Source organism: Muntiacus reevesi, chromosome 1 (genome assembly GCF_963930625.1).
Source record: "Muntiacus reevesi chromosome 1, mMunRee1.1, whole genome shotgun sequence".
Taxonomy (NCBI): Eukaryota; Metazoa; Chordata; class Mammalia; order Artiodactyla; family Cervidae; genus Muntiacus; species Muntiacus reevesi.
In genome coordinates, this window is record NC_089249.1 from 192,879,289 (window position 1) to 192,893,049 (window position 13,761).

The 13,761-nt window shown below is 35.8% G+C and overlaps 1 pseudogene; it reads right to left on the minus strand.

Annotated features, from left to right (window-relative positions):
- Nucleotides 1–7,534: 7,534 nt before the first annotated feature.
- LOC136156379 (olfactory receptor 7E178-like) lies at nucleotides 7,535–9,230 on the minus strand (annotated as a pseudogene).
- Nucleotides 9,231–13,761: the final 4,531 nt, after the last annotated feature.

Genomic DNA, 13,761 nt, shown 5'->3' on the forward strand with positions numbered 1-13,761 from the left:
GTCTCATGCCTCTCACCTGGGCTAGTGATCTGTTTCACCATAGATAATATACATGCTGTTCTTTTGAAACATCCCACCCTCACATTCTCCCACAGAGTTCAAATGTCTGTTCTGTACTCCTGTGTCTCTTTTTGTTTTGCATATAGGGTTACCATTACATTTATTATTCTTATTCTTCGACTTATTCTGTAGATTCTTTGCAAATTTTTTTTCTTTCTTTTATTGCCTATTTCCCCCCCTCCGTTATAGTTGTTGATTTTACTGGCATTATGAAATATAATTCAGCTTTTGAGCTTTTTTTTTTCTTATTCACATTTTTTATTGTTATAAACCTCTGCCTCTATGTTGGGTTTTTACAGTTTTGTGGAATTTTCCTTTTACTCTCTCTCTCTATTTTTTTGATTCAAATTTTTCTACATTTATTCCTTCGTTTGTTTTTCCTACTGTTCTTTTCCCCTTGCAGTTAATCTTTAATGCATATAAATCTTCATCTACCTCTATTTAACTTTGCATTTCTCTTCTTTCTTTCTTTTCTCTCTTTTCTTTCCTTTCAACATATTTGTTTGTTTTGTTTGCATTGATTTATTCCCCAATTAGAACATTGCTTTAGTTTTGCTTTCCAGTTTGTTCTTAAGTTAGTTTTGTTCTTAACTGGTAAATATAATTTTTGATTTCCTTTGTTCACCAGGTCAATCTACTGTACTTTATTTTTGTTGAACTGCTTGACTTTGCTAATGGGTGTACATGTGTATGTGTATATTCCAATATTTTCATCATTGTTTGCCTGATTTTGTAACTGCCATTTGTCTGGGGTTCATTTTTGGTTTCTCATTTTTTGGTATTTGTTTTAATTTCACTTAAGGCCATAACAAACTACTTGTGGAATCTTTGTTCCTGACCTGAAATCAAGCCCTGAGCCTTTGGAGTGGAAGCACTGATGCCAAGACCCTAGACTACCAGAGAACTAACTCTAGGGAGTATCAAAGAGAGAGAACTCACACAAAGGAAACCACTTGAATAGAAGACCTGGCATCACCCAACCACCAGTAAAACCCTGTGCAGGACGCCTCATCTAAACAACAAATAATAAAAAAGTACAAACCCATTCATCAACAGTCAGGATTACCACCTCATTCAACCTTGCCCATCAGAGGAAAAACAAACAAACAAACAAAAAACTCAGCACAAGTCTCACCCTATATGAAGCTTGTACAAACCACTGGACCAAGCTTATGAGGGCAGAAACCTAAAGGAAGAAAAAAATAAACCTTGAAGCCTGGGAAATGGACACCTCAAACACACTAAGTTAAAAAAAAAATAATGAAAAGGCAGAGAAATATTACACAAATGAAGGATCACACTAGAAACACATGTCCAAATAAATGAAGAGGAAATAGGCAAAATACCTGAAAAAGAATTCAGAATGATGATAGTAAAGATGATCAAAAACCTTGAAAACAAAATGAAGAAAATGTAAGAATCAATTAATAAAGACTTAGAAGAATTAAAGAATAAAACATACAGAGACAAACAACACAATCACTGAAATTAAAAATACTCTGGAAGGAAACAATAGCAGAATATCTGAAGCAAAAGAATGAATAAGTGATCTGTAAGGTAAAATGGTGGGAAAAACTTCTGAAGAGCAGAGTACAATAAAAAGAATGAAAAGAACTGAGGATAGACTCAGAGACCTCTGGGAAAATATCAAATGCACTAGCATTCAAATTATAGGGTTCCGAGAAGAAGAAGAGAAAAAGAAAGGGTGTGAGAAAATTCTTGAAGAGACTATAGTTGAAAATTACCCCAACATGGAAAAGTAAATAGTCAATCAAGTCCAAGAGGTGCAAAGAGTCCCATACAGGATAAACCCAAGGAGAAACACACCAAGATACATACTAATCAAACTAACAAAGATTAAATACAAAGAAAGAGTATTAAAAGCAATAGGGGGAAAGCAACAAGTAACATACAAGGGAAATCCCATATGCTTAGCAGCTGATCTTTCAGCAGAAACTCTGCAGGCCAGAAGGGAATGGCGGAATATACATAAAGTACTGAAAAGGAAAAATCTACAACCAACATTACCGTACCCGGCAAGGATCTCATTCAAAATTGATGGAGAAATAAAAAGCTCTTCACAAAAAGAAGTTAAGAGAATTCAGTGCCACCAAACCAGCTTTAAAACAAATGTTAAAAGGACTTACATAGTCAAAAAATACAGGAAAAGGGAAAAGTTCTACAAAATCAACCCCAAACAATGAAGAAAATGACAATAGGAACATATGTATCAATAATTGCTTTAAATGCAAACATATTAAATGCTCCAACCAAAAGACAGAGACTGGCTAAATGGATACAAAAACAAGACCCATATATATGCTGTCTACAAGAAACCCACCTCAAACCTAAAGACACATATAGACTGGAAGTGAGAGGATGGAAAAGTATATTCCATGCAAATAAGAAGCAAAAGAAAGCTGACGTAGCAATCCTCATATCAGACAAAATAGACCTTACAACAAAGAGGATTACAAGAAATAAGGATTACAAGAGACCAGATTACATACTGATCAAGGGGTCAATCCAAGAGGAAGACATAACAATTGTAAATATCTATGCACCCAACATAGGAGCACCTCAATACATAAGACAAACACTAACAGACATAAAAGAAGAAACTGACAGTAACACAGTAATAATAGGAGACTTTAACACCCCACTCACACCAATGGACAGATCATCAAAAGAGAAAATTAATAAGGAAACACAAGTCTTAAATGATAGATTAGATGAGGCAGATCTCATTGATATCTTCGGGACATTTCATCCAAATGTGGAAGAATACACCTTCTTCTCAAGTGCACATGAAACATTCTCCAGGATAGACCACATCTTGGGTCACAAATCAAACCTCAGTACATTTTAAAAAATTGAAATCATATCAGGCATCTTTTCTGAACACAAGGCTATGAGACTAGATATCAATTTCAAGGAAGAAAATACAAGAAACAAAAACATATGGAGATTAAACAATACGTTTCTAAATAGTCAACAGGTTACTGAAGAAATCAAAAAGGAAATAAAAAAACTTCTAGAAACAAATGAAAATGAAAACACAACAACTCATAACCTATAGGGTGCAGTAAAAGAAGTTATAAGAAGGAAGTTTATAGCAATACAATCCTACCTTAAGAAACAAAAAAAACATGGAATACACAACCTACTTTACACCTAAAACAACTGCAAAAAGAAGAAAAACAAAGCCAAAATTAGTAGAAAGAAATAACTTATAAAGATCCAAGCAGAAATAAATGAAAAAGAAATCAAAGGAACAATAGTAAAGATTAATAAGACTAAAAGCTGCTTCTTTGAGAAGATAAACAAAATTGACAAACTTTTAGCCAGAACCATCAAGAAAAAAGGAGAGAAGAATCAAATCAACAAAATTAGAAATGAAAAAGGAAAGGTTACAGCAGACAATGCAGAAATACAAAGGATTATAAGAGACTAACATGAACAACTATATGGCAATAAAATGGGTAACCTGGAAGAAATGGACAGATTCTTAGACAAGTTCAATCTTCCAAGACTGAACCAGGAAGAAATAGGAATTATGAACAACCCAATTACAAACACTGAAATTGAAGCTGTGATCCAAAATCTCCCAGAAAACAAAAGCACAGGATCAGCTGGCTTCACAGGAGAATTCTAACATTTAGAGAAGAGATAATGCCTATCCTTCTAAAACTCTTTCCAAAAATTGCAGAAGAAGGAACACTTCCAAACTCCTCATTCTACAAGGCCACCATCACCCTGATACCAAAACCATACAAAGACAAGACATGAAAAAGAAAACTACAGGCCAATATCACTGATGAACATAGATACACAAATCCTCAACAAAATCTTGGCAAACAGAATTCAGCAACACATCAAAAAATTCACACACCATGATCAACTTGGGTTTATTCCAGGGATGCAAGGGTTCTTCAGTATACACAAATCAATCAGTGTGATACACCATGTTAATAAATTGGAAGACAAAAATTATATGATAATGTCAATAGATGCATAAAAATCCTTTGAAAAAATTCAGCACCCATTTATGATTAAAACTCTTCAAAAAATGGGCATAGAACCTACCTCAATATAATAAAGGCCATATATGATAAACCTACAGAAAACATTATTCTCAAGGGTGAAAAACTTAAAGCATTCCCCTTAAGATCAGGAACAAGACAATGGTGTTCACTTCACCACTATTATTCAACCTAATTTTGGAAATTTAGTACATCATTCAGAGAAGAAAAAGAAAGAAAAGGAATCCAGATTGGAAAAGAAGTAAAGTTCTCATTGCCTGCAGATGACATGATACTGTACATAGAAAACTCTAAAGATACCATCAGAAAATTACTAGAGCTAATCAGTGAATTTAACAAAGTTGCAGGATACAAAATCAATACACAGAAACTACTCGCATTTCTATATACAAACAGTGAAAAACCAGAAAGAGAAATTAAGGAATCAATCCCCTTCACCATTGCAGCAAAAAGAACTAAATATCTAGGAATAAGCTTATCTAAGAAGACAAAAAACTGTACAGAGAAAATTATAAGACACTGATGAAAGAAATCAAAGACAACATAAACAAATGGAGAGAGAGTCTATGTCCCTGGGTCAGAAGAATCAATATTGTGAAAATACTATACTACCAAATGCAATCTATAGATTCAATGTGATCCCTATCAAACTACAAATGACATTTTTCCCAGAACTAGATAAAAACTTTTCACAATGTATATGGAAACACAAAAGACTCTGAATAGCCAAAGCAGTCTTGAGAAAGAAGAATGGAGCTGGAGGAAGCAACCTTCCTGACTTCAGATTATACTACAAAGCTACAGTCATTAAGACAGTCTGGTACTGGCACAAAAACAGAAATATAGAACAAAGGAACAAAACAGACATCCCAGAAATTAACCTATGCACCTATGACTACCTTAGTTTTGTAAAGGAGGCAAGAATATACGATGGGGCAAAGACAGCCTCTTCAATAAATGGTGCTGGGAAAACTGGACAGCTACATATAAAAGAATGAAATTTGAACAGTTCCTAACACCATATATGAAGATAAACTCTAAATTAATTAAAGACCTAAATGTAAGACCAGAAACTATAAAACTTTTAGAGGAAAACATAGGCAGGACACTCGATGACATAAATCAAAGCAGGATACTCTATGACCCGCCTCCTACAGTAAAGGAAATAAAAACAAAAGCAAACAAGTGCGACCTGATTAAACTTCAAAGCTTTTGTACAGCAAAGGAAACTATAAGCGAGGTGAAAAGACAACCCTCAGAATGGGAGAAAATAATAGCAAATGAAACAACTGACAATGGATTAATTTCCAAAATTTACAAGTAGCTCATACAACTCAGTACCAGAAAAACAAACAACCCAATCAAAAAGTGGAAAAAACCTAAACAAACATTTCTCCAAAGAAGATACAAGATGGCTAAACACATAAAACAAACACATGAAAAATGCTCAATGTTGCTCATTATTACAGAAATGAAAATCAAAACTACAATGAAATATCACCTCACACATGTCAGAATGGCCATCATCAAGAAGTCTATAAACAATAAATGCTGGAGAGGGTGTGGAGAAAAGGGAACAAACACTATTGCACTGCTGGTGGGAATGTAAATTGATACAGCCACTATGGAAGACAGTATGGACATTCCTTAAAAAACTAGGAATAAAACCACCATATGACCCAGCAGTCCCACTCCTAGGCATATACCCTGAGGAAACCAAAATTGAGAAAGACACATGTATCCCACTGTTCATTGCAGCACTATTTACAATAGCTAGAACATGAAAGTAACCTAGATGTCCATCAACAAATGAATGGATAAAGAAGTGTGGTACATATACACAATGGAATATTACTCAGCCATGAAAAGGGATGCATTTGAGTCAGTTCTAATGATGTGGATGAACCTAGAACCTATTATACAGAGTGAAGTAAATCAGAAATAGAAAGATAAATATTGTATTCTAACACATATATATGGAATCTAGAAAAATGGTTCTGAAGAGTTTACTTGCAGGGCAGCAATGGAGAAACAGGCATAGAGAATAGACTTATGGAAATGGGGAGAGGGGAGGAGAGGGTGAGATGTATGGAAAGAGTAACATGGAAACTTTCATTACCTTATGTAAAATAGATAGCCAATGGGAATTTGCTGTATGACTCAGGAAACTCAAATAGGGGCTCTGTATCAACCTAGGGGTGTGGGATGGGGAGCGAGATAGGAGGGAGGTTCAAAAGGGAGGGATATGTGTATACCTATGGCTGATTCATGTTGAGGTTTGACAGAAAACAATAAAATTCTGTAAAGCAATTACCCTTCAATAAAATAATTAATTAATTTTTTAAATGTTTTAAAAAAGAAACAAAATCCAAAATAAAATAAGAAAGAAAGAATCACGTGGTCTTGTGTTGTCCTGGTTTTAAGTAAAAATAAAAGACAATTTTCAGTTTCATCAAAGAATTTTATTGAACAACATATTCACTGTTTTGTTCTACTAATTTCTGCCATATTTCAGGCAACTTCATAATTCATAGTTGAATGATTATGCATTTTCTGTTGACTAATTCTGGAGGCTTTTCATGGAGTACTGCTTTCAGTTGGTCTAACTGGGAGCATTACTTGTTGGAATTAATTACTTGGTTTTCTAGGAGGAGCTCATATTAATAACAGAGGACTCCTTTCCAATTCCACCATATACAACATCACCTTCTTTGGGTGAACACCACCCTTTGGTGTGGCTGGTGGTGATTCATTTCACTTGCACATTCTTCCATTCCACATGATTACAGTATCCACTGTACATTGCCTGTCACAATTTGTTTTAAAAACAGAACATTTTCACTACATTTAAGTAGAGAATCACAAGCAGAAATATGGCCAAGAAGGTTTTTTCACTTAAGTGAAATCCAGATACCAAAGCAATAAACATAATCAAGCTTGTGCAAATTATATTCTCACCTAATATCTTGATTTGATCGCTATCAACTTCAACTCGTCTACCTAACCATGGAGCATCATCCAGTGAGAAATCTCCAGTACAGAACTTCATAAACCACTTTGGACATATTCATCATAGCACCTTCTACACAAATCCTTTTCCATCTTTCAGTTGAGATTTTATCTTTCTTGAAATGATAAAGCACCATATGCCAAAAAATAAAAATAAAAAATAAAGTGGCCAAAAAAAGGGAATGATTCATCTTTCAAGGATGCTTGCACCACCAAAGAAAATTACTGATTCTCCATAGATATAATGAGATTCAGTCAAGGAGTGATTATGATACACAAAATGTTCTCATTGTCCCTACTGTCATGTTAAACCATGGAAGAGAAGCAATATTCAGGTGTAAAACAAAGAAAGGCAAGGGGATCATAAGACTTACAAAAAATATGAGAGAGGTAGAATTTTTATATCTCCAAGTTTAGTTTTGCTACATTTTCAAGACTACACTCAAATGGGTGGCCAGGTCCTAAGAAGAGATTGTTCTGCTAAAGAGCCTCCACAAGGCCCTTTTGATGTCTTTGTTCCTCAGGCTGTAGATGAAGGGGTTCAGCATGGGAGTGACCACAGAGTACATCACCGAGACTGCTACATTCTTCCTGGGAGATTGTGAAACAGCTGAGCTGAGATATTCACCTAGGGCTGTTCCATAAAATAAGCAAACAGCTGACAGGTGAGAACCACAGGTGGAGAAGGCTTTATACCTCCCACCTGATGAGGGGGCTCTCAGAATGGAGACAAGAATCTTATAGTAAGAAAAAAAGATTGCTGTGGTAGGGAGAAAACCAGATGTGGCACCAATAATATACCTGACTATACTATTTGTGAGTATGTCGGAACAGGCAAGGTTGAGGAGTTGAGAAGGGTCACAGAAGAAACTAGAAATTTCTACATTCTCGAAGCAGGGAAGTTGTAGCACAATCACATTGTGCACCTGGGAGTCCAAAAGGCTAACCATAAAAGACACCAAAACTAAGCAGGAACAGGTGCGTGGGTTCATGATCGCCATGTAATGCAGTGGGTGACAGATGGCCACAAACCTGTCATAGGCCATCACAGTAAGAAGAGTACAATCCATATACCCAAAAAGGATCAAAGTAGACATCTGTGTCAGGCAGCCCGTGTAGGAGATGACTCTGCTGTGGCTTTGGATGTTTACAATCATCTTAGGGATGGTGGTGGAGACGAAACTGGTGTCAGCCAAGGACAGGTTGGAGAGGAAGAAGTACATGGGAGTGTGGAGGTGGGGATCAGAGGCGACAGCCAGGATGATGAACAGGTTCCCCAGCATGGTGACCAGGTACATAGACAGGAACAGGACGCAGAGCAAAGCCTGCACTTCTGGATCATCTGAGAGTCCCAGGAGGAAAAATTCTGAGACACTTGTTAGATTTCTGATTCTATGTAGGTTGGATATCTTTGGGAAAAGAAAAGAGGACTGGAAAAATAGGAAATACACAAATGGTCATGCAGGACTGTGTCCATATTTTGGATTCAACTAACTTATTTATAAGATTATGTATCCCTGTTCCTTCAACAATATTTCTCACTGTGACAAATTATATTTGCTTAGAATTTTTCCTCCTTGATTTCTGTGTTATACATGTTTGTCTATAAACTCTTAGATTATAAAACTTCACAGAAAAGTGAAAGGGAACAAGAACATTAGAGGTAATACATCCATGATCTCAATTAAATACAGACTACTTCTTTAGAAATAACCAGATCTGTTCTCAAGAGACACGTGTACCCCAGTGCTCATCGCAGCACTGTTTATAATAGCCAGGACATGGAAGCAACCTAGAATCCCATCAGCAGACGAATGGATAAGGAAGTTGTGGTTCATATACACTACGAAATATTGCTCAGCCATTAAAAAGAATACATTTGAATCAGTTCTCATGAGATGGATGAAACTGGAGCCCATTATACAGAGTGAAGTAAGCCAGAAAGATAAACACCACTACAGTATACTAATGCATATACATGGAATTTAGAAAGATGGTAACAATAACCTTATATGCAAGATAGAAAAAGAGACACAGATGTATAGAACAGACTTTAGGACTATATGGTAGAAGGCGAGGGTGGGATGATCTGAGAGAACAGCATCGAAACATGTATATTATCAAGTGTGAAACAGATCACCAGTCCAGGTTGGATGCATGAGACATGTGCTCGGGGCTGGTGCACTGGGATGACCCAGAGGGATGGGATGGGGAAGGAGGGGGCGGGGATCAGGATGGGGAATACATGTAAATCCATGGCTGATTCATGTCAATGTATGGCAAAAAAACACTACAATATTGTAAAATAATTAGCCTCCAACTAATAAAAATAAATGGGAAAAAAAAAGAAATAATACAGAAAGAGAAATTCCCTTCCACTTAAGAAAAATTATACTTCAAAGAAATGAAATATTTGTATAAATCTTATTTTATTTAAATTCTATTCTAGATATTTCTTTTATTTGGAATATTTTTTAAATCTCTATGATATGAGGACTTGGTCATCTGGATTCTAAATTAAAAATGAATTTTCACAGAAAACATTTTTAGGTGATATTCAGAGTTTTATTGGTTTCTCTGTCTTCCCTCCTTCATGAAATAAGTGATTACTCAATTATCAGGGTTCTGTTTTAAAAATCACTTAGTATATACTGCATTTGACTTTGGTGGACTGAAAACTTTGATCTGCATGGTTTAATTAAGTGCACATGATCATAGAGCATCAGTGACTATAATTACAGCATTTGTGTACAGAGCATTGTCAATGACTAAATAATAATGAAATTTTAGAAATGCTCTTGAAATTTTATTTTTATCTTGTACAGTGTTATTTGTTTCCATACCATCTCAGTTAGATGTCTAATGTGTGAGATCACTTTAGATTTTTTGGACTCTATTCTGTGTTGGTAAAATAATACTACCTTATTATTTTGCTTTTTTGTTTTCAGTTTATTGAAGTGATTGACAAAATTGCATATATTTGTGTTGTGCCACATGAAGGTTTTGAAAAGATGTTTTGAAAAATGAAAATCATCATTAAAATGATGATTTAATAGAATACAAATCGTGAATAAATACCACAATCAAATTAATTAATTAATGTCTATGTCACCTTACATAGCTTCTATTTGTGCTCACACGCCTATGTGGTAAGTTAAACAGACCTCTCAGCAGATTTCAAGAACGCAATACAAAATTATTAGCTATAGTCATCAGACTGCATTTTAGAGCCCCAGAATGTATTCATTTTATAAGAAAAGTTTATGTCCTTTGACCAACATTTCTCCACCTTCTCTACTACCAGTTCTCACAACTACAGCTCTTTTTTTTAAACTTCGTATTTTATATTGGAGTATAGCCAGTTAACAATGTTGTGATAGTTTCAGGCAAACAGCAAAGGAACTCAGCCATACATATAAATGTATCCATTCTGCCTCAAAATCCCCTTCCCTCCACGCTGCCATGTAACATTGATCAGAGTTCACTGTGCTATACAGTAAGCCCTTGTTAGTTGTACATGTGTACCTCTGGCCAAATCATGTTGATGCATGGCAAAAACCGTCACAATATTTTAATTATCTTCCAGTAAAATAAATAAATCAGTTAAAAATATAAATGTAACAAAGAACAAAAAAAGCATATAGCAGAGTGTACATGTTGATTCCCTCCCTAACTATATCTCCCCTCATGGCTGAATATTATCCCATTGTTTATATACACACCACATTTTCTTTACCTGTTCATCTGTCAACAGACATGTATTCATATTTTCACTATTTCAAATAATATTGCAATGACAAGTGAATGCATTAAAAAGATTTAAATAGAATAATCCCAACACATCTGACAGTTTCCTTATCTATGAAATTATGAGAGTAATTGAGCCTACAGAACAGGACCATTCAAGAAAGCTTTTAAAAATCATTTATATAGATTTGACCAATGATTCTCACTTCCATTTCATCCATTACTTATGTGTTCTCATTTAAAAATGCTTAGTTACCCCAACTTCAGCCCAGAACCAATTTCAGGAACTCTAGTGGTGAGTGTCTTAGTCTCCCTTCTGTGAACCAGGGCTTGATCAGCACTGCGTTAGAATGAATATTGCCAAACACTTAGAAAAATCTCCATGAATATTATTGATTAATACTGTCATGAATACCCCATCTATTCTTTTTTTTTTCATTTATTTTTATTAGTTGGAGGCTAATTACTTTACAATATTGTAGTGGTTTTTGCCATACATTGACATGAATCAGCCATGGATTTACATGTGTTCCCCATCCCGGTCCCCCCTCCCACCTCCCTCTCCACCCGATCCTTCTGGGTGCACCAGCCCTGAGTACTTGTCTCATGCATCCAACATGGGCTGGTGATCTGTTTCACCCTTGATAGTATACTTGTTTCAGTGCTGTTCTCTCTGAACATCCCACCCTCACCTTCTCCCACAGAGTCTAAAAGTCTGTTCTATACATCTGTGTCTCTCTTTCTGTTTTGCATATAGGGTTATCGTTACCATCTTTTTAAATTCCATATATATGCGTTAGTATACTGTATTGGTCTTTATCTTTCTGGCGTATTTCACTCTGTATAATGGGCTCCAGTTTCATGCATCTCATGAGAACTGATTCAAATGTATTCCTTTTAATGGCTGAGCAATATTCCATAGTGTATATGTACCACAGCTTCCTTATCCATTCGCCTGCTGATGGGATTCTAGGTTGCTTCCATGTACTGTCTATCATAAACAATGCTGTGATGAACATTGGGGTACACGTGTCTCTTTCAGATCTGCTTTCCTCAGTGTGTATACCCAGCAGTGGGATTGCTGGGTCACATGGCAGTTCTATTTTCAGTTTTTAAGGAATCTCCACACTGTTCTCCATAGCGCCTGTATTAGTTTGCACTCCCAGCAACAGTGTAAGAGGGTTCTCTTTTTCTCCACACCCTCTGCAGCATTTCTTGCTTGTAGACTTTGGGATAGCAGCCATTCTGATTGGCATGTAATGGTATCTCATTGAGGTTTTGATTTGCATTTCTCTGATAATGAGTGATGTTGAGAATCTTTTCATGTGTTTGCTAGCCATCTGTATGTCTTCTTTGGAGAAATGTCTGTTTAGATCTTTGGCCCATTTTTTGATTGGGTTCTTTATTTTTCTGGAATTGCCTGTATATTTTTGAGATTAATCCTTTCTCTGTTGCTTCATTTGCTATTATTTTCTCCCATTCTGAAGGCTGTCTTTTCACCTTGCTTATAGTTTCCTTTGTTGTGCAAAAGCTTTTAAGTTTCATTAGGTCCCATTTGTTTATCTTTGCTTTTATTTCCAATATTCTGGGAGGTGGGTCACAGAGGATCTTGCTGTGATTTATGTCAGAGAGTGTTTTGCCTATGTTCTCTTCTAGGAGTTTTATAGTTTCTGATCTTATGTTTAGATCTTTAAATCATTTGGAGTTTATTTTGCATATGGTGTTAGAAAGTGTTTTAGTTTCATTCTTTTACAAGTGGTTGACCAGTTTTCCCAGCACCACTTGTTAAAGAGGTTGTCTTTTTTCCACTGTATATTCTTGCCTCTTTTGTCGAAGATAAGGTGTCCATAGGACGTGGATTTATCTCTGGGCTTTCTATTCTGTCCCATTGAACTATATTTCTGCCTTTGTGCCACTACCATACTGTCTTGATGACTGTGGCTTTGTAGTAGAGCCTGAAGTCAGGCAGTTTGATTCCTTCAGTTCCATTCTTCTTTCTCAAGATTACTTTGGCTATTCGAGGTTTCTTGTATTTCCATATAAATTGTGAAATTATTTGTTCTAGATCTGTGAAGAATACCGTTGGTAGCTTGATAGGGATTGCATTGAATCTATAGATTGCTTTAGGTAGTATACTCATTTTCACAATATTGATTCTGCCAATCCATGAACACGGTATCCACCTATTCTTAAAATATAAACATTAAATAGTATTCCTTCAGATACCACATATTTTAGAGATTTGAAACATTACTGATAAAATTTAGCTTCTCTTGTAATCTCAGTTCTATCCCATTCCTCTGCATCAGTTCAGTTCAGTTCAGTTCAGTTGCTCAGTCGTATCCGACTCTTTGCGACCCCATGAATCGCAGCACGCCAGGTCTCCCTGTCCATCACCAACTCCCGGAGTTTACTCAAACCCAAGTCCATCGAGTTGGTGATGCCATACAACCATCTCATTCTCTGTCACCCCCTTCTCCTCCTGCCCCCAATCCGTCCCAGCATCAGGGTCTCTTCCAATGAGTCAACTCTTCGCATGAGGTGGCCAAAGTACTGAAGTTCCTCTGCATACATGTCCCCAAAAGCAACTAGTGTGATGAACTTGATAGATGTTTCCTTGTAAATGTTTGCATAATGTCAATATTCATTTGACATTATGCATAACCAGCTTTTAAAAATGTTTCCCTAAATAGAATACTATCCATATTGCCTCTGAAGCACTTCTTTACCCAACATTTTGGTTAAGTCTCTTGTGAAGTACATACAACTACATCAAACAATTTCCTGACACATGTTATTACATAAAGAAAGATACCATTTTCTTCAGTTAGTAAATTTATATAAATTAATCTCACTTTAACAAATTTTACACATCTAAATGCAGTAATATATAATTTATTTT